At 43.5% G+C, this 27,734-nt stretch overlaps 1 protein-coding gene across 3 annotated transcripts in view; it reads left to right on the top strand.

Annotated features, from left to right (window-relative positions):
- Positions 1-27,734, top strand: part of smyd3 (SET and MYND domain containing 3) — a 602,505-nt gene that overhangs the window by 169,888 nt on the left and 404,883 nt on the right. The gene's annotated exons all lie outside the window — the stretch shown is intronic.

The following is a 27,734-nucleotide window of genomic DNA, read 5'->3' as shown; positions in this document are numbered from 1 at the left end:
ATTGAAGGTCATGCAGAGGCGGTTGAGCTTTTTCTTGTTTGAGATGGTCATTATCTGTTACTTGTGTGGTGCAAATGTTATTGGTCACTTGTCAGTCCAAGCCAGGATGTAATCCACATCCTGCAGTCGACTGGAATGGGGGCTGCTTCACTGTCGGAGCAATTGTGAATGGAGCGGGGCTGTGAAATTGTCGGTGAACAGCCCCACTTCTGACCTTATAATGAAGGGAAAGTTATTGATGGATCAGCTGAAGATGATTGGTCCAAGGATGCTTTCCCAAGGAACTCCTGGGGCTGCAATGATTGGTCTCTGGTCTCTGATGACCACAACCATCTTCCTTTGGGTCAGGGATGGCTCCAGCCTCCAGCTCTTTGGTGCCATACTCAGTCGAATGCTGCCTTGATGTCGGGAGCAGCAACCCTCACTTCTGCTTTGGTGTTCAGCTCTTGTGTCCATGTTTGAATCAAGGCTGTGATCAGGTTTGGAGTTGAGTGTTCCAATGGAACATGAACTGAGTGTCGTGTGTGCGCACGTGCATCCCAGTGCCCTGCCCCAGTCTCATTATTGCTGTAGGGGGGAGGGGGACACACAAAATGGCAGCACAATTTTGACTGTGATGCACAATACATATGTGTATTTAATTAAACCATTTGAGCGGTCACATGCAGAAACTTTTGCACAAGGTGGCCACCATGTTTCCAGGTGTGAAAAGGTTGTGAGTTCTTTGGTGCACTGAGGGTTATTTGTGCTTTGCTAATTGTTCGTGAGACAAGCAACCTTGAGGCATCAGCATTTTGCTGGGTTTAATTGCACCATGTTGATTTGGTTGGTCTATTTTTAGTGGCCTCAGATGTAACCCCTATGCTGAGATATTTGTTTTTTTTTCTAGTCAGGTGGCAGATATTAGCGCCAGGAGACAATTGTCTCTTTTTGAGCAATAGACGCCTCCACACAACCCTCCCCTGGTAGCAATTTGTTTGCCTGTATCGATTATCCTTGTGTGTTTGAGTGAGACTCTCAGTTAATGCAGTTTTTAGCTCCAGGTGCAGCTGCACTGCGCCCCGTACTTTCTTTAATTTGGAATCATTACAAGGGATGAGTTTCAGTCCCATCAGTTGGCCCAGCATTTGAAATCAGGTTCCCGAGCCAGAAGAATAATGTAATCGACTGTATCACCTAGTCTTCTGTGGTGTTAATTCTGGATAAAGAATTTTGGCATCCAGTTTAGTACAGATGCAAAAACGTGTTAATGTACATAGGCCATTGGCCTGCCTGTCTCTCTCAAGATAATGACTGACCTGTTCATCGCTCCACCATTGGCGGCTGTGTCTTCAGCTGCCTTGGCCCTAAGCTCTGGAATTCCCTCCCTAAACCTTTTCACGTCTCTCTCCTCCTTTTAAGATGCTCCTTAAAACCTGCCTCTTTGACCAAGCTTTTGGTCACCTGCTGTAATATCTCCTTATGTGGCTCGGTGTCTAATTTGTTTGATAATCGCTCCTGTGAAGCGCCGTGGGACGTTTTACCATGTTAAAGGCGCTATATAAATGCAAGTAGTTGCTGTTGTACGTTTCCAGCATTTTCTAATTCTATTTTGGATTTCCAGCATTTCTTTTTGACATATGGTGGGTTTCTGGTCTTAAATCAGGCGTTGACAGTTCTTTTGTAGCTAGTCTCCGAGGATTGATGTGAGGAGTTGCTGGCCAGAATGAGGTGCTGATAGTTGCTGTGTACAGGACCTTGGACTAATGTGTTATTTCTACCTTGTTCGTCCTTGGAGGTGCATTGGGATCTCAGATTTCAAATCTGTTTTCTTTGGTTACTTTATCCCTATTATGACTTCATTTTCTTCCTTTTGTTTTGGGGCATTGTGTGAAGGGACAAGAATCAATGCAAAAATAAATTTAACATAAGAAACGAAAATGCTGTAAACACTGACCTGATGTGTATCTGTCAAGAGATAGGACTGGTTAATTTTTAAGTGCAGACCATTCATCAGAACTAAGACTGAAGGACAAGAAGAAATTGGGCTAATCGTACCTGGGCTGGTGCGAGCTCTTCAATTGGAGCTGTCTACATCAATTCCATTCTCCTGCACTTTCCCCAAACCCTTTTTAAAAAAAAAAGTCATATAATTGGAATGACCACTAGCCAATATCATTTAAATGCATCTGAAAGGAGTCCTCCAATTTCTCACATTTCTGTTATACAGAAAGAGAAGGGTGACCTGACACAGGCCTTCAAAATTATGAAGGGGTTTGATAGGGTAGATGTAGAGAATATGTTTCCATTTGTGGGGGGAGTCCAAAACTAGGGGCCATAAATATAGGATAGTTACTAATAAATCTAATGACGAATTCAGGAGAAATTTCTTTACCCAGAGAGTGGTTAGAATGTGGAACTTGCTACCACAGGGAGTAGTTGAGACGATTAGCATAGATGCTTTTAAGGGGAAGTTAGATAAGTACATGAGGGAAGAAGGAATAGAAGGATATGCTGATAGGGTGCGATGAAGTAGGATGGGAGGAGGCTCGTGTGGAGCATGAACACCGGCGCAGACCAGTTGGGCCGAATGGCCTGTTTCTGTGCTGTTAATTCTATGTAAGAATTATGGCAGTGATTTAACTGGCATGTTTTCAATAACAGCTTTATTTCCACGTGTGCAGCATCTTCCGAGAATACTGAAATGCACTGCTGTTGGGTTAAAAACCGTGTTTTTGACCTGACCTGAAAGTTGTAGGACCGTTGTCAGGTGCACAAAAATGGATAATATCCAGTGATCATACCAATTGCTTTTTTTTCATTGTTGCAGTATGACTGGATTTTGCACATAGCAACTGGAATTAAAAAAGGCAACAATTTTTGAAAAATGTTTTTGGAAATTACTCGGGGATTTAAAAAAAAAATTAAATAAGGACTGGTTGTCTGAGTGACTTATTTCACTGGCTATGTGGGTGTAATGACACATATTAATCAGCCTTTAAATTTCTATTTCAACACGTGACTATATTGTAAGATTTTCAGTCTTGGTGTGAGGTATTTTTGTGTTTAAATTTTTAAACAGTGTTATGGAACGTGTAAACACATGTCTTACTACAGCACGCAACACATGGGTCTCCGGGACAGTGTTACACCAAGGATGGAATGTGCGCAATTGTATTTCATTCCCACACACGGTCCTGTTGATAAACGGTGGGAATATGAGTGGAAATTAAAATTGCACCTCCCCCTCACTTCCCCCTCTCTCGTTTTAATGTACAAAAGTTCGTACTTTTTTTTTGAAAAAGAAACAAAATGAGTTTTTAAAAATATTGCTGACCAAGGTAATGTTTTGATAGTCTTTGTCAGATTGCAGAAAGGCTTTGCTTCACTCTGCCTTGAACCTGTCATCGTGCCTCAATCCTAACGCTAGTCAGCTTGTTTCAAGTAGCAGCACTTTCACCTCTTGAGTCACGAGGGGCCCCACACCAGGATTTGAGTGAATAAGCTCTGTTTACAGTCGAGTGCAGTTCTACAGGGGCACAGCATTGTCAGAGGTGCTGTACTTTGGATGCGGCATTAAACTAAACTCCTGTGCACCTGTTCGGTTTGATGTTGAAGGTGTAATGGGAAGATGGTAGGGTTGGTATCTTTAAAGGATGAGCTCAACTGGGGCTGAAAGGACTGCCTTCAGCCAAACCATTGTAATGTTATCTGTTTATAGTGGGCTCAGCAGCGTGGTGGATCACCCTTAGGGCCAAGTACTTAAAGAAGAACTTGCATTTATATAGTGCCTTTCATGTCCTCAGGATGTCCCAAAGCGCAGCCAATGAAGCACTTTTTGAAGTGTAGTCACTGCTGTAATGTAGGCATACGCAGCAGCTAATTTGCGCACAGCAAGGTCCCACAAACAGGAACAAAATAACTGACTAGATAATCTGTTTTTAGTGATGTTGATTAAGTGATAAGTATTGGCCAGGGCACCAGCAGAACTCCCCCTGCTCTTCTTCGAATAGTGCCATGGGATTTTTTTACTTCCGCCTCGATAGGCAGATGGAGCCTCGTTTTAACATCTAATCTGAAGCATGGCGTCTCCGACAGTGCAGCGCTCCCTCAGAACTGCACTGAAGTGTCAGCCCAGATTAGGTGCTTAAGTCTCTGGAGTGTGGCTTGAACCCATGATCTTCTGACTCAGAGGTGTGAGTGCTATCAAGTTAGCCGAGGCTGACACCTTTAAAATTGCCCTGAGTGAAGCTCTAATTTAACAACTTAAGGCAAAAATAAATAAAGTTTACGGTTGACTAGATCTAAATTCAAATGTGAAAATGTCAGAGATCACACATATTATGGTAGTAAAAAATAAAAATAAGTATACCATTTGGGCATTAAGTAACTAAGTACAATGATTAGTTTCAGTAATTTCTTAAGTAATGGCCCAAGCAAAATTCCATTAAGTTGATAGGTTAGCTCCAAAGAGTCACACAAAGGTTAAAATGTGGCTGTTCTATCGATTGGCAAATTACCAGTTGAAGCAGTAGAACTGAAGTTTATATTAGTCGGACCAGAGTGTGCCAACTTCATATGTGTTCCTTCATTACTCAGTAGTAATCACCATGTCGTAATGTTGTGGCATTTTTATGGTCTATTCAGTATGTCTGGGTGCAGACAAGAACAGGCTGTAATGTGGCGATCAGAACTGTCATTACTTGAAGCGGTTCTGCTAGGCCACATTGATTGCCCATCCCTGGTTGCTTTTGAGGTAGTGGTGATGGGCTGCCTTAACTGGCCATAGTTGTTTTTGAAACTGTGTGGCTTGCTCGGCTACATTAGAGGGAATTAAAAGTCAAGGGCACGGTGTGGGACTGGTGTTACCTGTAGACCAGACTGGGTATAGGGGTGGCAGGTTCCTGTCCCTGAAGGGTATTAGTCAACCAGTTGGGTGTTTTATGACAATCCGGCAGCTTTCCTGGGTCATTTTTTTTTCTGATGCCAGCCTACAAATTAGCAAATGTATCGAATTCACTTCCACAACTTGCGGTGGTGGGGGTTTTGAATTTACAAGCCCTGAGTTGCTAGCCCAGTACCTTAACCACTACACTACCGCATGCAATATGGTGGGACCCCCAGTGGTGAGGAACCAGTCCCGTTCACAAAAGCACTGGTAGCAACAAAAAAAAAACTCTGCACACGCAGTTTGAAAATTGTAGGGTATTTGTTTCCAGTTGTGGACCTTCCCCCCTCGATCGGTCTGCCTGGCAACACCGACTCCCTCAGCAAACAGGAGGTGGTAAGACATCTCTCTCCCTCTCCCTCTCTCTCTCTGGACACAGCAGCACCACCGGTGGGAAGGCTGCGGTTATAAATGTAGCACACCAACAACAGCGATGCCTTCAAAAGCCCTGATCGACCAGCTACTGCGTGAAAGCAAGAGACTGTGCTGGGACATTTTTAACACATTGTTCAGTCTCTCCGTGACCCAACAAAGGTGCTGGCTGCTAAGGGTCACCAATTCCTGTAAGTCACCAACTCCCAGAAGGAATCTCTCATTTCTGTTGCTTGGATGAAAGTCAGAATTTGGTGCGGGGGGTGGGGGGAGAGAGGGGTGGCATGAAGGGATTGTGGAGCCAGTTCAGTGGAAACAAGATTCATTAGCTCTCGTTAAACAGATCTTCAGCCTTTGTCCTGTAAATGCTAATAACTGCAGGAAGTGACGGTTTTTCAAGTTAAATGTGAGGTTGTTAATCATCAGTCTAATTAGAATTTGTCAAGAGCGGGAGGAGAATAAGCCGAACTAGCTGACCTGTGAAAGGACTGGGACCAGAAAGCAAGCATTTGTTTTCCTGGGAATTGACATTGTTGAATAGCTGTACTATAAAGTTACAATCATATTTCTGACTTGTATCTTTTCATCTGTATCTACCTCTGTGTAAGAGAGAGAAAAAGAGAAAGATACACACATCCTACAGGAGAGCGAACACTATCACCTGGAGATCTGTCCTGCTTTTGGAGCACTCTGATTTAATTTTTGAGTTAGCTATTGAGGAATTTTTAAAATGGCAAGCACAAAGCAAGGAGGAGGAATAGCCGTAGCTGTTGTGCATAATGGACTTGTAAACACGTTCTTTTTGAATGCATCTACAATGTCTCTATATATTGTGATGTGGAGATGCCGGTGATGGACTGGGGTTGACAATTGTAAACAATTTTACAACACCAAGTTATAGTCCAGCAATTTTATTTTAAATTCACAAGCTTTCGGAGATTTTCTCCTTCCTCAGGCAAATGTTTCAAGAGCTCCTTGAAGCCTACGCATTTATACATATAGAACAATACATGGTGTTTACAGACTGCCCCTGCAACTGCCCGTTGCCAAGGCAATCACCGTGTTCAGACAGAGAGGTGTCACCTGCAGAACCCCCGAATACACATTCAACAAAAAAACAAACAGGGAAAAAAAACAGAGAAAAAAAACACAGAGAGAGGCAGAAACATCCGGAAGGCAGAGAGAGCCAGCAAATGACCCATTATATTAAAAACAGATAACATTTGTTCGCTGGTGGGGTAACGTGTAGCGTGACATGAACCCAAGATCCCGGTTGAGGCCGTCCTCATGGGTGCGGAACTTGGCTATCAATTTCTGCTCGACGATTTTGCGTTGTCGTGTGTCTCGAAGGCCGCCTTGGAGTACGCTTACCCGAAGGTCGGTGGATGAATGTCCATGACTGCTGAAGTGTTCCCCGACTGGGAGGGAACCCTCCTGTTTGGCGATTGTTGCGCGGTGTCCGTTCATCCGTTGTCGCAGCGTCTGCATGGTCTCGCCAATGTACCATGCTCTGGGGCATCCTTTCCTGCAACGTATGAGGTAGACAACGTTGGCCGAGTCACAGGAGTATGAACCATGCACCTGGTGGGTGGTGTCCTCTCGTGTGATGGTGGTATCTGTGTCGATGATCTGGCATGTCTTGCAGAGGTTACCGTGGCAGGGTTGTGTGGCGTCGTGGACGCTGTTCTCTTGAAAGCTAGGTAGTTTGCTGCGAACGATGGTCTGTTTGAGGTTGGGTGGCTGTTTAAAGGCGAGTAGTGGAGGTGTGGGGATGGCCATAGCGAGGTGTTTGTCCTCATTGATGACATGTTGAAGGCTGCGGAGAACATGGCGTAGTTTCTCCGCTCCGGGGAAGTACTGGACGACAAAGGGTACTCTGTTGGTTGCGTCCCGTGTTAGTCTCCTGAGGAGGTCTATGCGATTTTTTGCTGTGGCCCGTCGGAACTGTCGATCGATGAGTCGAGCGTCATATCCCGTTCTTACTAGGGCGTCTTTCAGCGTCTGTAGATGTCCATCGCGTTCCTCCTCGTCTGAGCAGACCCTGTGTATTCGCAGGGCCTGTCCATAGGGGATGGCCTCTTTGACGTGGTTAGGGTGGAAGCTGGAAAAGTGGAGCATCCACTTTTCCAGCTTCCACCCTAACCACGTCAAAGAGGCCATCCCCTATGGACAGGCCCTGCGAATACACAGGGTCTGCTCAGACGAGGAGGAACGCGATGGACACCTACAGACGCTGAAAGACGCCCTAGTAAGAACGGGATATGACGCTCGACTCATCGATCGACAGTTCCGACGGGCCACAGCAAAAAATCGCATAGACCTCCTCAGGAGACTAACACGGGACGCAACCAACAGAGTACCCTTTGTCGTCCAGTACTTCCCCGGAGCGGAGAAACTACGCCATGTTCTCCGCAGCCTTCAACATGTCATCAATGAGGACAAACACCTCGCTATGGCCATCCCCACACCTCCACTACTCGCCTTTAAACAGCCACCCAACCTCAAACAGACCATCGTTCGCAGCAAACTACCTAGCTTTCAAGAGAACAGCGTCCACGACGCCACACAACCCTGCCACGGTAACCTCTGCAAGACATGCCAGATCATCGACACAGATACCACCATCACACGAGAGGACACCACCCACCAGGTGCATGGTTCATACTCCTGTGACTCGGCCAACGTTGTCTACCTCATACGTTGCAGGAAAGGATGCCCCAGAGCATGGTACATTGGCGAGACCATGCAGACGCTGCGACAACGGATGAACGGACACCGCGCAACAATCGCCAAACAGGAGGGTTCCCTCCCAGTCGGGGAACACTTCAGCAGTCATGGACATTCATCCACCGACCTTCGGGTAAGCGTACTCCAAGGCGGCCTTCGAGACACACGACAACGCAAAATCGTCGAGCAGAAATTGATAGCCAAGTTCCGCACCCATGAGGACGGCCTCAACCGGGATCTTGGGTTCATGTCACGCTACACGTTACCCCACCAGCGAACAAATGTTATCTGTTTTTAATATAATGGGTCATTTGCTGGCTCTCTCTGCCTTCCGGATGTTTCTGCCTCTCTCTGTGTTTTTTTTCTCTGTTTTTTTTCCCTGTTTGTTTTTTTGTTGAATGTGTATTCGGGGGTTCTGCAGGTGACACCTCTCTGTCTGAACACGGTGATTGCCTTGGCAACGGGCAGTTGCAGGGGCAGTCTGTAAACACCATGTATTGTTCTATATGTATAAATGCGTAGGCTTCAAGGAGCTCTTGAAACATTTGCCTGAGGAAGGAGAAAATCTCCGAAAGCTTGTCTATATATTGTGATGTGGAGATGCCGGTGATGGACTGGGGTTGACAATTGTAAACAATTTTACAACACCAAGTTATAGTCCAGCAATTTTATTTTAAATTCACAAGCTTTCGGAGGCTTCCTCCTTCGTCAGGCTTCCTCCTTCAGAGGCTTCCTCCTTCACATCGTTCACCTGACGAAGGAGGAAGCCTCCGAAAGCTTGTGAATTTAAAATAAAATTGCTGCTCTATATATTATGACCAGAGCAATTCTTCCCACCCCAACCCCACTCACCGCAAGTACTTTTTAAAAAAATGACAGTCATTAGGTCAGAAAACAATGAAATATGATTCATTGGACATGTCCACTTCATTGAGTGAATGCAGAGCCAACTGCATATTTTTATTTTGCATATTAAAAAAAATGGCATTGGATGTAGGGTCAGGCTAAAAATTTAACATTGATGAAACTTTCCCTTAGAGTTGCCCCTTCGTTATCTGCTCCAAGATCATAAATATAAAATTTCTTCAATTTGTTTGAAGCCTCAAGTTGATAGTGTTCATTATTAACTTTGTGGCCTGGATAAAGGTTTATGCTTTGTCGAATAGTGAAATGAAGAAGCCCCCTTGAAAATGGTTGCATCTGAACAGAGATACTTAGTAGATCAAGTATTTTTTTTTCTCTTTACAGTTGTACAGTGAGTCTCTGTCTAAGGAAACAAAGGTGAATGGGCTTCCTAATAGTATGCGCAGCAAATGATATCTGAAGCATTTGAGCCTTACATTCAACACCTGCTTTGGACAGCACAGATGAGCCTGTGAACTTACTTCATGGAGATATGTGGGTGTACACCATAACCATGTAATCGTTTAAAATGTACGGCCAACAGAACAGGTTTGTCAGACCCATGACAACTATTTCACAAAGGGTTGAAGATTGCCTCAGGCTCCCTCTGTTCTGTTACTTCTTCCTCTCTTCATCCCCGCACCCCATACAGACACGTGCAAGTCCATGGGCTCTGATTTCGATGTCCATTAAATTCACCATCATTTTGGAGCCTGCCGTTGTTGGGTTATTTTATTTGTTTTGGCTCAGACATCTTTGTTCCAATTTACACCCCAAGTGGGAAGTTAACTGACATGGACATAACTTGGCTGTAGAGTACATAATTTTCCATTACTTACTATAAACAGAATATATCCAGTAACACAACTGAACACTGAAGAACATTCATGAATGTTTCTATTGCATCACCATACCTGTCAGTAGAGAACTGTACAGTAATTCATACAAATAATTGAATTTAAAATGGAATGCAAATTTATTTTTAGATATGGTTCCCTATTTTTTCCCCCCTCCTTCTGTTCAGGTCCCCGCACTGTTTGCCATTCTGCAGATGTGGGGAATGGACAACTGAATCCCTGTCACTGGAATATAAACGAGAGTGGCCTTTCTGCTGTTTTTTTTCAGTCTTCCTCTTTTGCTTTACTCTCAATACTTGCTTTGGTCAGCACGGTTGAGCCTGTGAACTTAACTTGTGGGTGTAAACCCATCACCTGACCACACCGTTTAAAAAAGTTTTCTCCCCCTTCCTGGAGTATGGTTGCCCATTATTAGCTTGCCCCCATGTCCAGTTATTACCTGTGGGTTTTTTTTCCTTCATTTGTTCTTGGGTGGTGCCGGTCGCTCCCAGGGTATTGAGAGCCAAGGACTTGATGTGGGATTGGAGTCTGTGTAGGCCAGACCAGTTAGGGATGGCAGGGTTTTTTAAAAATTCATTCTCGGTGTGTGCGTGTCGCAGACAAGGCTGGAATGTATTGTCCATCCCTAGTTGCCCTGAGAAGTTGGTGGGCTGCCTTTTTGAACTGCTGCAGTATTCTTTGTAATGGTTTGATACAACTGAGTGGCTTGCTAGGCCACTTCAGAGAGCAGTTGAGAGTCAACCACATTGGTGTGGACTTGAGTCACATACAGGCCAAGGCCAAGTAAGGACGGCAGGTTTTCTTCCATAAAGGGCAGTAGTGAACCAGTTGGGTTTTTACAACAATCTGACAGCTTTATGGTCACTTTTACTGATATAAATTTTTTATTAATTTCCTTTTTTCTGTAGGACATTAGTGAACCAGTTGGGTTTTTATGACAATCTGACAGTTTTGTAGTTATTTTTTCTGTTGCCAGCCCACAAGTTACCAGATTTATTGAATTCAATTTTTGCAACTTGCGATAGTAGGATTTGAGCTCGTGACTTCTGGGTTGCTAGTCCAGTATTATGACCAGTACACTACTGTAACTGACGTGTGAGCCTAGATAGTGAACGTTCACAAGCAATTCCAGTATGGAGGGCATCATAACTAAGTCCAGCCCGATCCTGTTCTCATCCTTTGTCCACACGTGCATACTTCCCAGCAGAGGTTACGAGATAAGCAGGAACCCTGGCTGGCCTTTCCCTTCTGATCGCGGATGCTGAGTCGGCTTGTAGCTCCCCAGCTGGGATCACTGACTGGGAATGGAAGTTGGCATCTTGTGGTCTGTTTGGCTTATTACTAATCCAGGCAGTGGCTTCACCCACAAGGTCATTGGGAGAGCCTGATCGCTCTTCAGGACAGTGTGTTGCTTCACCAACATGTGCTGTGATGCAGCCCATCAGTTGCTTCACGGTTTGTCAACCCATTGGATGGAAATGTGTTATGTGGCAATTTGTGGACTGTAGTTTATATTCCTACGTTCTTCTATTCACTGACCTATGATATTACCAATATTGCTGTGATAGTGATTTGAAGCAAGGCTATATGTGGCATGAACCCGGATGGTCTGTACTGTGTGAGGGGATAAATGGGCCTTGAGCTTTGTTTGACCTTGTGGCCCTCTATAATGCAATATACCTATGTGCCTCGAAAGTATTAGGTAGTTGGCTAGTTAGAAGTAGCTGAATACTTCAATTTAAACTAAAGGTGTCTCTTTCTCCTCTCCCCCATCCACACCGAGATTTTTTTTTAACAGTTAGCTTGCTTTTGATTTTTCAGTAACTTTTTATATGTCCTTGCATAGAAGGAATAGCTCAACTGTCGAGAAATCTGGCTACGAAGTGGCAGCCCAAACAATGTTGAAGATCGAGTTTGATTTTTTTTTAATTTAAAGGAAATATAAAATGTTTTGAAAACTTATTGAAGTAAGAGTTGACGAATATAGGGATAGAGTTTGAAAAGGTTGGAGCAACTGAATGAGTTTTTTTTTTCAATAATCGAAAAACTCAGGTAAGCACAAATTAATTCCAGACTATCCAGATTTTGGACCAGTGTGGATGGGCTGATCTGTAAGGTAGTGGGAACAAATTGTGTATTTGCTTGGTGGTTCTTGGTTGTGGTTAAGGTTTACATTTACAATTGGGTTTGCATGCATTCATATTCTCTGTGCTACTCCTGAAAGTGGATCTCCTGATCAACCCAGATACTTGTCCCAACTAATCAGTTCAAGCACAGCAACATCTACAAAATACATCCTTCAGCTCCAAGGAATGTCAGTGTATATTACGGAGAATGGCGAATTCCCCATATTCATCATCCATATAAAGCCAACATCTTGTGAGGTCCTGAATTATAGATGTGATTTTGCTACATCAAACACTGAACTGCCAGTTTGTTTAATGGGAGGAAAAAAAATTATATTTTTTCTAAAAATCTGACCATCCAATCTCAAAGTTCAGCTGACAAACTCTTCAAGCTTTGCTTTTGTTGTTTGCAAGTTGTGTGAGCCCAGGAGGGGATTGCAGTCTTATAAACTGCTGCCAGTCATCAATGAAATGATAAACAATAGAAATGTAAACTAATTCTACAGACTTATATTGCAGCAATCAAAATGTACAGATCCTGCTTGAGGCTTTTCACTGGTGGAATTGAAAAGGCAAATGATGGGTGAAAGTTTAGACCCCAGCCTGACCTCATTGATTTTTTTAAGTTCCTATTTTTTTGGTAATGCCATTTTTTATGTGTGTGTGTGTGTGTGTGTGTGTGTGTAATACATTATTAAATATTGACTGGAACTTTTTCTCCCAAAAAGCTGTTAAAATTTCAAAACTGAGATGGATAGATTTTTGCTAGGAAGGGGTAAGGAAGCAAGGCGGATAAAGGGAGTTAACATACCGATCAGGTGTGATCTAATTGAATGGCGGAACAGGCTCGAGGGGCTGAATGGCCTGCTGCTGTTCCTAGGTTCCTATGAAAGCAGCGTTGGTATCCAGCGCTCCCAGATCAGGTAGAGCATGATCAGATGTAGAGTGAAGTCCCGACTGCACCAGCGTGACAATTTTTCCGTTGCTACTCCAGCCTCTTAATCAGATTGTCAATTAATACCAAATTAGGGACAGTTTTTTTTGCGCTCTAGGCCCATGCATTCTAGCAACTCATTTAACATAAGATCCTTACAGCCAGCAGACTGAGGAAAGTTTCATCTGGATTGAGTTGGATTTGAATCCATGTCCCAGAGGTAAAAGGCCAGTTTCTGAACCACTGTGCCACCCAGTACCCTCAGGTCATTGTTTTAATGAGTAATAAAGAAGAGTTTGAGTGGCACATACAATTCACCTCTCAATTTTTGATCTTGGAAACCTGAAGCAGCCATTTAAATGCAGCTGAAGATGACAGGGTTGCAAAATCCTGTGTTTTTTTTTCCCCAAAATAAAAACAGAAAATGCTGGAAATGTACCACAAGTCGATATACATCTAAAGGAGAACGATAGATTAACACTTCAGTTAAAAGCTTTATTAAAACCTGAAACAACATCACAAGATAGGTTCGAATGAAGAAGTCCCTTTCAGCCCAATTGATCTCATCCTTCCAAAATACAATCTTCTCATTAGAACATCGAGCTGTTTCTTAAATGAGTCTGTGCCCTGCCCTCAACTGTCCTTTCTTATCACCTCATCCAGGTGTTCATCCTTGTAAAGAAATGGTATTTGCCTGTCCTAAATTCACCCTTTTACAACCCTGAATGTGCACCCACTCGTCCAGTCCTGCTGCCCCGGTATATCTGAAAGTATAGTTTTGGTTTCATTTATATGTGGTCCCTCCTGAGACATCTGACCTTCAGGGCTGAAGAAGCCTAATTTATCACATGACTCCTCGTAGCTTCTCTCCCTCTGAAATGTCGACCTGGCATTTTCTGACCTGCTGTGAAGACCAGCAGTTTCTGCTTTTATTTCAGTACTTGTGCCTTTTTAAAAAAAAAATCTCTACACCCGATGCTGTTTTTTAATTATCCTGTTAGATACAGAATTACCTTCAAGTGAAGGAATGCTGACCGTCTGGCCACAGAATGAAATTACTGACTGGAAGAGCACTGCTTATGGACGAATGCTTTGAAGAGAAGGGGGGGTGGGAGGGGGGGGGGTCTGAAGACTTGAGATGGCACAACAATTGCTGCAGGGTATGGAGAACATTAAGCAGATTTTATCAGACATATAATGTTTTGATTTGTGCTCTGGACATTCTTGAGGTAGAAACTCCAAAATGCAGTCTGTATGAGGACTCAGACTGAAACATTGCCAAGCTTCCCTGTGTTGAGTGTTTTTTTTTTAAAGATTTGCTTCCAAACCTCATAACGTTTTAAAGTTAACAGTGACAGTTCTACCCCAGCACTGTAATTAGAAACTGCTGCTGCAACCAAGTTTTTTTTTGTTATTAAAATATTCTTTGAAATGAAGGATGACTGCAACTTGTTTTTCTTGGACTGACTTGGACAGCTTTCCCATCGAAATCAGTCACACTCTGTAATTATCCGATGACCTTTTCTGTTTTTGAAAAAATATGTATGGTTCTTTTTCCCCTTTTGTAGCCCTGCTATTCTGACTATGTGGGTTATTCCAGATCTAAGCTCCATCAAAATAGTATGACTTCCTAAACAGTTGTGTTAATTCCTATTGGTTTTTTAAAAAAAACACCCCACCCGCTCCCCCGTCTCCCCTCACAGCGCTATATTGCCATTCACAGACTTCCCAATCTAATCAATCTTTGTGAAGGTGAAGACTCATCCAAGTGCTGAAGGTGTGATGACGTGTAAGCAAATTTGCTGCGGGATCAGGGGACTTTTTCAAGACCCCAGGATTTTTGGGTTGTCGAAACCCCCTCGTTAATCCAGTTTGACACAAAATATAACCAGTCAACTATGTAATGAGGCAAATATAGGTCTTAAATTCTTTTTTAATGAGGATGGTTACCCAGAGTTGAGGATGTCCTACTCGAAATTTAGATTTCAGCAAGGCCTTTGGTACAATGTCACACAACCAAACGGTCTATTGAAAAAAGGGGTACGGGATAAATCTGGTAACTACAGGCCAGTCAGTCTGTTAGTGGTGGGAAAACTACTCAAGACCATTGTCAAGGACAAAATTCTCACTTGGAGAAGCATGGGTTATTAAGGGACAGCCAGCATGGATTTGTTAAAGGCAAATCATGTCTGACTAACCTGATTAAGTTCTTTGATGAGGTAACAAAGAGGGTCGATGAAGGTAGTGCAGTTGATGTGTATATATGGACTTTCAAAAGGCATTTGATAAAGTACCACATAACAAACTTATTCGGAAAATAGAAGCACATGGGATTAAAGGGACAGTGGTAACTTGGGTACATAATTGGCAGAGAGTAGTGGTGAACGGATGTTTTTCTGACTGGAGAGGAGTATGCAGTGGGGTCCCCCAGGGGTCAGTATTAGGATCATTGCTTTTCTTGTTATATCTAAATGACCTGGACTTGGGTATAGGGAGTACAATTTTTAAGTTTCCGGATGAAACAAAACTTGGCAATGCAGTAAATAGTGAGCAGGATAGTAGCAGACTTCAGGAGGACATAGGCAGACTGGTGAAATGGGGCAGACACATGGCAGATGCAATTTAATGCGGATAAGTGTGAAGTAATGTACTTTGGGAGGAACAACATGGAGACGCAGTAGAATCTAAATAGTACTATTTTGAGGGGAGTGCAAGAGCAGAGGGACCTGGGGCTGCCTGGGGGAGCAGAGGGACCTGGTTTTGTAAATAGGGGCATTGAATACAAAAACAAGGAAGTCATACTAAACCGTTACAAATCACTGGTTAGGCTTCAACTGGAGTATTGTGTCCGATTCTGGGCACCACATTTTAGGAAGAATGTCAAGGCTTGGAAGAGGATACAGAGGAGGTTTACCATAGATAATGGACTTCAGTTATGTGGAGAGACTGGAGAAGCTGGGATTGTTCTCCTTAAAGCAGAGAAGGTTAAGGAGAGACCTAATAGAGGTATTCAAAATTATGAGGGGTTTTGATAGAGTAAGTAGGGAGAAGCTGTTCCCTATGGCAAGTGGGTCAGTAACCACAGGTCATAGATTTGAAATAATTGGCAAAAGAACTAGAGGGGAAATGAGGAGAAATTTTTCACACAGTGGGTTGTTGAGATCTGGGACGCAATACCTTAAAGGATGGTGGAAGCAGATTCCATAGGAACGTTCAAAAGGCAATTGGACATACACTTGAAGAGGACTAATTTGCAGGGTTATGGGGAAAAAGCTGGGCTGTGGGACTAAATTGGACAGCTCTTTCAAAGAGCCGGCACAGTCACGACGGGCCAAATGGCGGCCGCCTGTGCTGTAAGATTCTCTGATTTTATTGAATAGGAGGCATGCTTTGAGGTGGATAGAAAATTGGTCGAACAAGAGAAAGCAAAGGATGGCCGTGAAGGGAATTGTATCAACATAGCAAGGGGGTCATTGGGGGTTGCTACAAGAACCAGCATTGGGGCTACTGCTGTTCAGTGTATGTTAATCTAACTGTGCTGTAGCCATTGTCTTGGACCAATTCATCATTATCTCTTTACTTGTACTTTCTGGGATTATAAATAGGGGCATAGTGTCTTTTTATGATTTTATCTATTTGTGTTCGCACTTTAAAGGAATAATTTGCATTCCTTGGTGTTCCTGTTCATCCTCCCCCTTTATCATCTTTGCATTATTTTATGTTCCTATTCCTTGTTTTTCCTTCTAGAATGCATGACCTCACACTTCTCCACATTAGCTGCATTTGTTACTTGTCTGTCCATTCTACTAGCCTGACTCTGTCCCGTTGGAACCTCCTTACTGTTTGCCAATTTTTATCATCAGCAAATCAATCTCTCCGTGTGAGACAACTTACTAAATACTGCATGCACATGATGAAAACCCTTAATATTCCTGTTTATATTATTCACTAGTTTTTCTTTCAAATTCCCTTTTAGTCCTTCTAATCTCCCTTTTCACCTCATCACTGCACTTGCTATGTTCCTCATGATTGTTTTAGTAGTGATTAGCCCTTTTCTGCTCAGTTAATTGGGACCAGATTCCTTTTTATCTGCACTTAGCCTTGTTCGAGTTCAGCACCCCTATCATTGTCTATTTTCACAGTGAACATTACTATATTGTGGTCACTGTTTTTCAGTTCTTCTCCTCTGTTATTTGTCCCAATCCACTTCCCAGAACTAAATCTAACAAAGCCCCATCCCTTGGATTACAAACTTAAATGATCTGGGAAGCAGTCTTGGATGCATCTTTGCCATATTAGTTTGAACACTCTTAGTGAGGCTGCTCCATATCCAAATTCCTCTCCAACATTGGACAGTCGTGGCTGAGTTATTGGTTTTCTGCAACATTATGGCTGGAACATGTTTAAACCATTAACCCCTCAATGTTCTGTAGTAACCCAAAAATGTCTGCACAAAATGCAAACAGCAGAGTGTTGGATGAATCTTCTCCAGACATCAAGTCTGGCCTTTTTCCCCTGTATACGCTTTATTCAAATAGAGAGTTAACTAGCACTTGTAGAGCCTGGGTTCCTGGCACACGCATTAAGCCTATTGGTAGTGTATCATGTTCTCTCCCCAACACAAAACCAAAATATTGTGGGTGCTGGAAATCTGAAATAAAAACAGAAAATGCTGGAAACACTCAGCAGGTTAGGCAGCATCTGTGGAGAGAGAAACAGAGTTAACTTTTGTGGTCGAAGACCTTTCATCAGAGTAAGCAAGGGCAGAATAACTGTCCTTGACATCAAGGCAGCATTTGACTGACTGTGGCACCAAGGACCCCTAGTAAAATTGAAGTCAATGGGAATCGGGGAAATCCCTCCAGTGGTCATACCTAGCACCTCCCAAACCCGCGACCCTTACCACCTGGAAGGACAAGGGCAGCAGGCACATGGGAACAACACCACCTGCGCGTTCCCCTCCAAATATGTCGCCGTTCCTTCATCGTCGCTGGGTCAAAATCCTGGCACTCCCTACCTAACAGCACTGTGGGAGAACCTTCACCACACGGACTGCAGTGGTTCAAGAAGGCAGCTCACCACCATCTTCTCAAGTGCATTAGGGATGGGCAATAAATGTTGGCCTTGCCAGCGACGCCCACATCCCATGAACGAATTTAAAAAAAATAAGAGGGCGGGGGGAAGGAAAGAGCAAAAGGGAAATGCCTAAGATAGGGTGGAGGGCAGGACTGATTAAATGACAAAGGGGATGAGAATGGGACAAGTAAAGAAATAAAAGATGGGTCCAGAGGAAGCGTAAATGGTTGCAACATTTCCCTCTCTGCTCGCGTGATATTTTCTCCCCAGTTTTTCCTGTGTTCCTTGCATCTGCCAAGGTCAAATTCATGAGCCATCAGTCCTCATTGCCGTCGTTTCTGGCAGCACCCTGTTGCTATACCACTTTATGTAAAAGTGCTTTTCCTTTGTCGGCAAAGCACAGCTGTAACTCAGATTGTGTTTTTGGCATGGATCATTAATGGGTAAACAGAAAGATCTGTTTGCAAGTACGTGTTCTGCAGTTTGACCAGAATATGGGGTGTTTCTGGACGGTGTCTCATAATAGGTCTGGATGATCTGGCAAAGATAATCTAATGACCGTCAATAATAATTACAGTTCAGTCATTTTTCATTACTGGTACAGTAACTGAATCCAAATTCAAACTACTTGCGTAAAAATACTTGCAAGAAGATTTCAGAGCCAGAAAGATGACAAATGGTCTGGACTGACGGTGATTTCCATGCACTGAATGATAACGGTGCACGTAATTGGGGACCATGTTGTGCTTAAATCAGGATTATTTATTGAACTTCACAGCTTGATTCAGGAAATTTGTGTAATGTGAGCGGGGAGTGATTTGTGGCCTTGGAATCCTGTGCGTAGGCTGAGGATGTGTATTCGTATCTGGAAGAAACTTGCTTGAAATATGCCAAGTTCTTCATTGTCACTGTCGGTTGCTGGGTGGAGGGATTTGTTTGCTATTCTATTTGATAAAATCTAAATGAAAAGCTTGTGTTTTTTTTTTAATATCCAGAATAGTGGAAATGATCTGCCATTAAGTTTGTGGGTGGATTTTAGCCGCTTCTCTCACACATTGACCTCTCTCTCTCGCGAGACCTCATGCTCCTCTGTGTGTAGGGCTGCTTCTCACACTGTGCACATAGTTGAGGCCCTCGTACGTTGATATTTACTGCCGTCTTGTTTTCTGTTTTAATGCGATGGTGGGTCTTGCTGTGCTATCCACGGTACGTGGAGCATGCATCAATAAATCAACCTGCCCCAGACCCTATCCCTCTATGTGGCTCCATAGCACAGATCTGTAGGATTGGATTGGAAATTGAAATGCCTGCCACACATCTCAACAGAAACAGGAAACGTAGACAAGGGTGAAGGGACCCAGGGAGCACTGCACTTAGATGTGTGGAACCTGGGTTTAAATTCAATTAAAAATGATGGGATTAAGGTCTCCTTTCCCTATTGGTCTTATGGACCTCAGTGACATCAACTTTGGCTGTCTCAGTTCAGTTGCCAGGGGACCTGTCCCACACTGCAAATAGACACTTGGAGATTACAAGGATAGTGGTGTGGAAAATGGAAATGTCACTTTGATGCAGTAGACAGCAGTCTTTTGAGGTTAAATTATTCGAGAGAGAGCTCTGCTCGGAGCCCCATGCCATATCTGGCCTGGAGTGCTCGCTGCTGGCACTGTGTGCTGAAGGTGGAACAGTGTCTCTTTATTTGGAAATGCCGTCCCTCAACTCATGGAGCTTTAGCAGGGGTGTGGTAGTGCAGTGTTTATGACACTGGACTAGTAACCCAGAGGTTGCAAGTTCAAATCCCACCATGGCAAGTTGTGAAATTGAGTTCAATAAATCTGGAAAAAATGGAAATGAAACCGCTGGTTTGTTATGAAAAATCCAACTGGTTCACTAATGTCCTTAATGGAAGGACACTCCCCATCCTGGCCTTGACGTAATTCCAGTGGTTGAATCTTAATACCCTCAGGGCAACTCGGGATGTCAATGTTGTCCATATCCCAAGAACAAATTAAAACAAAAGGAAAGGAGCATTATTCCTTGTATCACATTATATTTTGTAACTTGCTGTAATTGGCTGTGTCTTTCTGAGTTATTTTTTAATACATTTTTAGGTAATACCTGGAGTCAATTAAAAAGGGGTTTCTTGTCGGTGCGGAGGTTTCTCTGGGCGATTTTAAGAAAATACTATTGGCTACTCCCGTTAATTTGAATTTAATACTGGATAATTCCGTTTTTTTTTTACCACACAAAAATGAATTTGAATCTCAAACAAAGGGGTTGAAAAGGTTTGAAACTGGCCTAGTATGAGATTAGCCCAATGTAGGTACAAATACCAGCCAGTTATGGAGCAGCGATGATTGTGTTTCGACTGATTCACAGCTTCCGCATTCCCACAAAAATGGGAAGGAGCAACTTAGCAACACACAGTTTCTGTGGGAAACAAAGGAGTAGAAAAACACAGCTCATTCGCCTTCTCCCCCACCCCAAAAATAAGTTTCTGCAAAGAAACCATCAGGGTGTTAGCTTCTCCCACCCCCAACTATGAAGCATCTCCAACTGGCCTTGAAGAAAAAAAATTAAGAACAGGGTGTGTCAAACGAAAGTGCACTTACGTTGCACTGTAGAAGGAACTCAGTAAGTATGTATTAATCGTGCTTGCGAAATGTATTGAATCTCTTTGAGAGGATTAGGATTGTCTGAAAATGGGCCTGTTTTGATAAATTTACTGAGACAGTGAGAAAAACCTTTTGAAGACTGAGATGCACTTGGGTTATTACAATTTTTGGAGTGTGATAAACTGCACTGTGTGTAGAAAAGGCCTGGTAAGAAACTTCAGTTTGCCGATAACCCAACAGCCCCAGTGTTAAAGTGGAAAGACTAGGAGGAATCAACTTGTCCCACCACCTTCAAAGATTTGTTTATAAGAACCCCCAGGTCACATAACGGCATGAAATGTATCTCAGATGCCTAAAAGATCATGTCAGTGATTTAGGCTTAATCATGCCCCCTACATTTAAGAAGTTTGCAGATGACACAAAAATTGGCTGTGTTGATAGAGAGAAAGAAAGCTGTAGACTGCAGGAAGATATCAATGGACGGGTCAGGTGGGCAGACAAGTGGCAAATGGAATTCAATCTGGAGAAGTATGAGGTAATGCATTTGGGGAGGGCAAACAAGGCAAGGGAGTACACAATAAATGGTAGGATATTGAGAAGTGCAGAGGAACAGAGGGACCTTGGAGTGCATGTCCACAGATCCCTGAAGGTAGCAGGGCAGGTAAATAAGGTGGTTAAGAAGGCATATGGAATACTTTCCTTTATTAGCTGAGGCACAGAATATAAGGGCAGGGGGAGGTTATGCTAGAACAGTATAAATCACTAGTTAGGCCACAGCTAGAATACTGCATACAGTTCTGGTCACCACATTACAGGAAGGATGTGATTGCACTGGAGAGGGTACAGAGGAGATTTACGAGGATGTTGCCAGGACGGGAGAATTTTAGTTATGAGAAAAGATCGGATAGGCTGGGGTTGTTTTCTTTAGAACAGAGGAGGCTGAGGGGAGATTTAATTGAGGTGTATAAAATTATGAGGGGCCTAGATAGAGTGGATAGGAAGGATCTATTTCCCTTAGCAGAGAGGTCAATAATCAGGGGGCATAGATTTAAAGTCATTGTAGAAGGATTAGGGGGGAGTTGAGATTTTTTCACCCATGTTTATAATTTATATAATTGGCATATTCCACTTCAGAATAATGGTCCACATGGTGGTCCATAAAGGAGGGAGGGAATAAATCCCCACTGGGGCTGCTGTGTGGACACATTTATATCAGTGCGGGGTGGGACGGGGAAGAGTTGGAAGAAAGAAATAGAAGGGTGGTGGGGGTCTGGAACTCACTGCCTGAAAGGGTGGTCGAGGCAGAAACTCTCATTGCATTTAAAAAGTACTTGGATGTGCATTTGAAGTGCTGTAACCTACAAGGCTACGGACCAAATGCTGGAAAGTGGGATTAGGCTGGATAGCTCTTCTTCGGCCAGCACAGACACGATGGGCCGAATGGCCTCCTCCTGTGCCATAAATTTCTATGATTCTAAGATGGCGGCTGAAATCGACACACTTTTGTTGATTACATTAGCTCCCTCTTTCCTGGAATGTCGGCTTACTGTTGTTCGGCTCTTTAGAATTGCTGCCCCTTCTATTTTTTTCTTCCCCGCCGCACCCCCCACTGATATAAATGTGTCCACGCAGCAGCCCCAGTGGGGATTTATTCCCTCCCTCCTTTATGGGCCACCATGTGGACCATTATTTTGAAGTGGAATATGCCGATTTATATAAATTATGAACATGGGGGTGGAGCTACAAACGCTGATACATTATCACACCTGTGCTTTTTGTTAATTGCGGTGGCAAATGTCCAAGAGGGATGCTACAAGCTCCAACCGCCAAGGTTAGTCTCCTCCCAGATGCACATCAAACAGCAGAAGCAGCCTCTGATAATGCGGGATTCCATTCTGTTCCTGTAATGGTAATTCCAATTTAATTTTGAAGGACACTGAGTGAGTTCTAACAGGAGGTTTTAATGTTGATGAAGTGGCTCTGTTTGTGAGGAGCTTGCAACTTCATAAACGGCTTGCGTGCTACTTAAATGCAAAAGCTGCTGACAGAGGCTCATTTCTAACAAAGCCTATTGGTGCTGTTTTCAATATTGCATGTCTTAGTAAATAAGAAAAAAAAGCATAACTCAGCTTATTCAGCTTATTGAAAACAAATAACATCTTCCAGTCAGGAACAGATGGAATAATGGTCTGAAAAATAATAGTTGCGATACTCCTTTTGATAACTAGCATTGAAGCAGATCATGTCCTACACCTACAGCATCCAGGACAAAGCAGCCCGTTTAATTGGCATCCCAGCCACCAGCTTAAACATCTGCTCCCTCCACCACTGGCTTACCCGTGGCTGCAGTGTGTACTGTCTACAAGGTGCCCTGCAGCAACTTGCCAAGGCTTCTTCGGCAGCACCTCTCAAACCCGTGATCTCCATCATCTGGAAGGACGAGGGCAGCTGGTGCAGGTGAACACCAAGTTCCCCCTCCAAGTCCCACAGCATCCTGACCTGGATATATATCGCTGTTCATTCATTGTTACTGGGTCAAAATCCTGGAACTCCCTACCCAACGGCACTGTGGGAGCACCTTCACCACATGGACTGCAGTGGTTGAAGAAGAAGGCCCCCCACCACCACTCTCTCCAGGGCAACTAGGGTGGGGAATAAATGCCAGCCTTGCCAGCGATGCCCATGTCCCAAGAATGAATGGAGTTTGATGCATTGTTTCATCCAAATACTTGACATTTCACCACTAGATGTTGCTGATGAGTCATACATTTCTGTTCTAATTTCTTTGCCTAAATTCACTATTGGAAACATATAACTGCTCATCTAGATTGGGCTGAGATTGGAAGTAATGAAATTGTTTTGTTTTGTTGACAACGTAGCATAAATAAATTCAAATTCAATCTGCTGGCACCCATACACTCATATACTGTGACCAATGAATTGACTCCTACACATGTAGAGAATTGGTACATAACATCCTCTTTGGATGCACTGGTAGCTACTTTTTCTACAATGAGACACAAGTCCAGGACTTTCCCAGTGGCACTCGGAGTGGGGAAATAGCAGCCAGGGTTCTGGATTTTGATCCATTCGGCCCTGCTGGAAATGCATGTTGGGTGAAGAAAGGATCAGACTCTGCCGCGATGACCCCTATGGAGAATATTCTGCCAACTCTCATTGTCCAGGTCCACTCATGAAGAATGGCCACTTGGGTGAGATACTGGAGGATGCTCAAGGAGTCAACTCGTTAAGAAGAGGCAGGGATAGAAGAAAATTGGTGGGAAAAGGAGAAAATAAAACCAAAATGAAGACACTCTCATTTGGATTGGTGTAACTGTCAGTCTTGCTGTGAAGATTTGTTTCCAAGGCTGCCATTGTTCCCAAACATCGAGGGCCATAATCCCAACCTTAGTCTTGCTTGAATACCATAGTATCAGGATATGGGTGCAGCACAGGAAGAGGCCATTTGGCCCATCATGCCTGTGCTAGCTCTTTGAAAGAGCTATCCAATTAGTCCCATTCCCCTGCTCTTTCCTCATAGCCCTGTAAATTTTTCCCCTTCAAGTATTTATCCAATTCCCTTTTGAAAGTTACTATCGAATCTGCTTCCACCACCCTTTCAGGCAGTGAATTCCAGATCATTACAACTCACTGCATAAAAAAAAACGTTTCCTCATGTCACCTCTGGCTCTTTCGCTGATCACCTTAAATCTGTGTCCTCTGGTTAACAGCCTTCCTACCACTAGAAACAGTTTCTCCTTATTTACTGTATTGAAATCGTTCATGATTTTGAACACCTGTATTAAAACTCCCCTTAGCCTTCTCTGTCCTAAGGAGAATGACCCCAGCTTCTCCAGTCTCTCCGCTCTCATGAGTACTGAACTACACTGCACAACGGAGTGATAGTTTGTGGATCCCTGCCTTGATTGATTGCCAACAGTGAGCTTCTGAGTCCAGTCACCTCCCCACAGAAAGAAAAAAAATAAAACTATTGGGCCAATAGTTGCAATAAATATTTCCACGTCAGTGGGGACCTTTCACTTGCTTTATAGAAACTGGGGTAATCCTGCCTCTGAAGCATATTCCTTTTAATCCTGTTGTTGGAGAAAAACAAAAGGAAGGGCAACAGCACTGAGTTCAGACAGAGTCGAGAGGCCCTAGCTGGGCAGACTGTGAAAGGGAGTCTGGAGGCACGTGAAACAGCAAATCGGCCAGGGGCCACGCGACGAATAGATAGGCCACAAATGGCCCCATGGCAACCATCCCAGAGGACTCTATTTTCAGATAGGTCACCTTTTTGGAGGGGGTGAGGCAAAAAGAAGAAAAAAAACGAGCAGGGAGAGGGATTTCTACCTACACTTCTTGCCATGTCAACCAAGAAGCAGCATTCACCTCATCGATGGAGATAACTGAGATAATTGGACTCCGCACACCCCCACCCCCCCCCCCCCCCCCCGAGTGAGGAGAGCAGTGTGGACTTGAGGTGGCAATGTACGAATTAAGGGAGAAATGCGCTACAAATGTTAATGGCGCACCCCCTTTCAACCTGCCAATAGTAGTGCAGTTATATTGCTCCTACAGACAGAACATTAGAGAGGGCTAGCTGAGCTTATAAAGTGATGTTTGTTAGATAAAGTCCAAGTTTCCCCCACAATGTCCTCTTGATGTCTGGAGCGGCTATTTCAGTGCTTTATGTTTGACTGTCTAATCTTGCAGTGAATTCCTGACCGTGTTTGTTTTTTCCTCCTCATGCATGTTTAAGGAAATGGTAGCATGTTGCTAATGAAAGAGTGAGGGAAGGGATGGTAGGTTTGGATAAGAATACTTATTTCTGTCAGGAGCAACATGTTCGGCAGTTGAAACACAGCCATTGCATTAGATTTACTTGGTGTATCTGTAGTAAGAATTTGTCAGCAGACTTTTCAATTAACCTTGTGTTAAGTACGAGAACATAAGGCATCCAGTGGGTTAGATTCCATAGCTTGCTGTCCTGGGTTACCTGTTAACTGCTCTGCTGTGTGTTCGATGATCACCTCTTTTGGATGTCTGCTTGGCTCAGTTGGCTGCACTGTTTCCTCTGAGACTGTGGGGTTGAGTCCCACAGCAGGACTTGGTGCTGCACTGCCAGAGCGATCGTCCTTCGGATGAGATGTTAAACTGCGGGGCTTGTCTGCACTTTTAACATCATTTTCACATCGTTCACCTGACGAAGGAGGAAGCCTCCGAAAGCTTGTGAATTTAAAATAAAATTGCTGGACTATAACTTGGTGTTGTAAAATTGTTTACAACTTTTAAAAAGCTGCAATGGGAGGACGGTGTCCTGGAAGGATGAGATTTAATAGGCTGAAGGGCTGTCCACCCAAACCTTTCCAATGTGCTTCTCCTATAATTTGATTTAGTTTTTCCTTGCAAGTTCTTTTTCTCCTTATGTATTGCAGTAATTGCTCTGCAATTCCAAAATTGTAAAAGGAAAGGTTTTTAAAAAAAAATTAGATTGCCAGAAGGCAGAGTGGACAGTTTCAGTTAGGATGTCCTGATTGTACTGAGACAGTCATTGTGAGCTTTTACTTTTAAGTGGTTGTTCAGAGGTTGAATTAAAAACAAAATTCCTAGAATAGTGGCGAAGATTGATCAGCTCCATCATAACTATACCAATTAATCTTAATTCTATTGGCATCTGCTTTCTTTTGAACGAGTTTGGTGAAGAAGGTTGAAGGTATAATTTGTATAATACGTTTAACAGCTTATTCCTTCAAGCATCCTCACCGTCCCTTCCAAAGAGACGTGTGCTTGCTCTACTGGCCATTCAGCACGTTGTCTCGCTTAGAGCAGACTGGCCAGGAAGCATTTCATTTACCGCATTCTGTTAGCAATTCGTGGAAAATGCATTGGAGACGGTGCTGAGAAGAGCAGCAACGCTGGTCCCACGTTACGAGGGGAATGAGCTGTGAGGAAAGATTAGAGAAGCCCAAGCTCGACAGTTCAGAAGGAGGGCGGCTCAGGGAAGGTGGGGATCTCGGAGAGGTTTCTGAAATACTATCTGTTCTCGACGAGGTAAACCCAGAACATCACCGCAGAATGAGCCGGAATGGTGGGTGTGAGTTGGATTTAAAACAGATTTTAGGAAGAATATCTTTATCAGTAGGTGATAAATATTTGGAAAAACATACCAGGCAGGGTAGTGGGGGCAGAAACATTCCAGACATTTAAAATGAGGTTGGATGGAGAGATCTAAATTACTAGAAGGATGAGCTTTGATACGCAGGATGTCCTGTTCTCAGTCTTGACTTCTCGGGTTCTCGGAAATATCCGGACTACTTCAGTGCATTGCCAAAGAAATTGCTTTTCTGAAATTGCCAGTCAACAGATTGACATTGGAGGCCTGAGCAGTAGGAATTACCTTCTCACCATACAGGCACAGATATTGTGTTGAGGTTTTTTTTGAGGGTGGGGTGGGGTGGGGGGTGGGGAGATGGCTGGTCTTGGCTTTGTCAATAATTGAATCAGTTGCGTCATTTCAATAGAAATGGTTCTTGGTCACATTACAGTACAACAGCAACTACACTTCAAAAAGTACATCATTGGCTGAGAAGCGCTTTGGGACGTCCTGAGGTTGTGAAAGGCGCTATATAAATGCAAATTCATTCATTGGTTGAAATTGTATCTGTCTGAAAAATGGTGCAAAGATAAATATTAGTGTTAATGCTTTCCTTCAGGAATTTAAGTGAAACTTGTGTTGAGCAGACTCTATTGGATCTTAACTAATCAATCTGCCAGATGCATGTCATGAATCCAGTTCTGATAACCATTTGATCCTTTCTACTGTTGACGCTCGATTGGACATTCCCTTTGCTAACAAAATTACCATATTAACAGGGAGCTGCAGCCCATGTTCAGCTTCTGTTTGTTGTCGCATCCAGTTATTACAAACCACCAGTGAAGTTGTTCCTTATCGACACATACTATCGATGTTTGACTGCTGCAGAGCTTCTGCCAAGACCGTGTGTTTAAATGAGTTGTTTATGTGACGGAGTTTGCAATAATTAGGCTTTACTGCAGTTGTATTGCTTGTACTGGCTGTGGCTGCATGGTAAATGTAGCTGCTGAGCAGACAGGTCCCGGCTCCATGTAATTTTTTTTCTCCCCTCTTCATGAAGGTGGTGACTCATAGAATCATGCAACACAGAAGGAGGCCAT

This window comes from Heptranchias perlo, chromosome 8, assembly GCF_035084215.1.
Source record: "Heptranchias perlo isolate sHepPer1 chromosome 8, sHepPer1.hap1, whole genome shotgun sequence".
In the NCBI taxonomy this organism is placed as follows: domain Eukaryota; kingdom Metazoa; phylum Chordata; class Chondrichthyes; order Hexanchiformes; family Hexanchidae; genus Heptranchias; species Heptranchias perlo.
Note: the sequence above shows the minus strand (reverse complement) of the source record. Positions and strands in the feature narration are given on the sequence as shown.